The sequence below is a fragment of the Syngnathoides biaculeatus genome, chromosome 2 (genome assembly GCF_019802595.1).
Source record: "Syngnathoides biaculeatus isolate LvHL_M chromosome 2, ASM1980259v1, whole genome shotgun sequence".
In the NCBI taxonomy this organism is placed as follows: domain Eukaryota; kingdom Metazoa; phylum Chordata; class Actinopteri; order Syngnathiformes; family Syngnathidae; genus Syngnathoides; species Syngnathoides biaculeatus.
The window spans coordinates 32,156,838-32,158,847 of NC_084641.1; the positions used below are offsets into that span (position 1 = coordinate 32,156,838).

The following is a 2,010-nucleotide window of genomic DNA, read 5'->3' on the forward strand; positions in this document are numbered from 1 at the left end:
ACCATTGATTTGTTAATGTTAAATTCTCTCGCCGCTGCTCTATTCCCGTGTTCAACTGCGTGAATGATCGCCTTGAGTTTTAAGTCTGCGTCATAAGGTTGTCTCTTAAAACGAGCCATTTTGGGGTGTTTACACAAACACACAAATGGAAATGAAACGGCATGCTTCGCGACGTCATGTATCCCAGCATGCACCCCACGTGACTACTTCTACAGGGGAAAATGGAAAACATCCCAGGAACACGTGAGTGCAACTGCTTATGTTGGCTGAGACGAAAACTTATACGCCATCAACACCTTACAAGCGAATGCCACCACCTTGTGGGTCTCATACTCCAAAAAAGCGAAGCCTTGCCTTTTGCCAGCGTAGCTTGGAAGCATGGTGACATCCGGAAGGCCCTCTGTTACCAAGGAGGGCCAATGTGATTTTGATGTGAGGACCATGCGACAGTCATTCACAGACAAAGATGTCTTTGTGTGTACCTCTTTGACCTCCTCAATGATCTCCTCCCTTACTCTTCTCTTTTGGGAATGCAGCCAAGGAAGAGGCTGCATTTATTCAGAGAGTGGCAAACACCGATGAATTTTCCTCAGCAAACCTCATAGTTATTCAGCTTCTTGATAGCTTTTTGGGCTTCCTCCCTGGAACACAGTCATAGTCGTTCTTATCATTCTCCTTGTAGCTTCTACATGCTAAAAGTTGGGCATTACTGGTTGGCGTACATGACACAGGTGTAGCCACGGTTTTGTCCACTGAACTATTTCATCTCGTAGATTGATCCAGCTGTCTCGAAGGGAGGGACAAGGTCATCTTCATACATGTGTCTCGGAATCTTGCCAACAAAGACCTCGTAGTCAAAGCGTGGGATGGGACCCTCCCAGTCTGTAGATAGAGACATTAGTCAGTTCTTAGGTTTTCAAAAACTCCATCACCTGAGTAAAGGTATAAATTACGTATGCAAACAGGGAGCTCAGAACATCTGTTTTGAATTTCCACTCACTTAATGGTGGTCCGCCATACTTCCTCTGTCCATTCATCTGTATAAGATCATATCCTGTCTCGTTCATAAGTTTCACCAAGGCCAACAGAATGGACTGTTCCTTCCTGGACTTTTCCATGCCAGTCAGAGGAGTGAACCCCACTGAGGATGCTGCGATGTGTTCAGCCAACTCTTGGTCATTACCAATAAAATTGGATTTTTGCAATAGTAATAGTGTACACGGCCCTTCATAAGCACAAATAATCATTCAAAATTATGAAAAAAAAAATCAACCGAATTCTTCGATAGAAGTTAGTTAAGTTCTTTTAAGTGTTTAAAGTTTTTCTTCAGGTATTGTGTTGCTGTAGATTAGTGATAAAATATGGCTCGTTCTGAATTAGGTACAAATTTGTGTTACTTAGGTTATTAGAACTCTATCGCAAACTCAGACTCCCTATCTGGTGAAATATGGAAACTGGTTTGAATTGAATTTATTTGAAAATATTATTTTGGGGTGGCACAGTGATATGGCTATAAAGCGTTGGCCTCACAGTTCTGAGGTCCAGGGTTCGATCCCGGCCCCGCCTGTGTGGAGTTTGCATATTCTCCCCGTGCCTGTGTGAGTTTTCTCCGGGCACTCCAGTTTCCTCCCACATCCCAAAAACATACAGTATTAATTGGACACTATAAATTGCCCCTAGGTATGATTGTGAGTACGACTGCTGTCTGTCTCGATGTGCCCTGCGATTGGCTGGCAACCAGTTCAGGGTGTACCCAAGCCTCCTGCCCGATGATGACTGGGATAGGCTCCAAAACTCCCTATGACCCTCGTGAGGATAAGCGGCAAAAGAAAATGGATGGATATTATTTTGGGGCGACACAGTGATGTGGCTGTAAACCGCTGGCCTCACAGTTCTGAGGTCCAGGGTTCGATCCCGGCCCCGCCTGTGTGGAGTTTGCATCTTTTCCACGTGCCTGCGTGGGTTTTCTCCGGGCACTCTGGTTTCCTCCCACACCTCAAAACATGCAAC

At 45.1% G+C, this 2,010-nt stretch overlaps 1 pseudogene; it reads right to left on the bottom strand.

Annotated features, from left to right (window-relative positions):
• Positions 1–257: 257 nt before the first annotated feature.
• Positions 258–1,247, bottom strand: LOC133495791 (probable RNA-binding protein 46; annotated as a pseudogene).
• Positions 1,248–2,010: the final 763 nt, after the last annotated feature.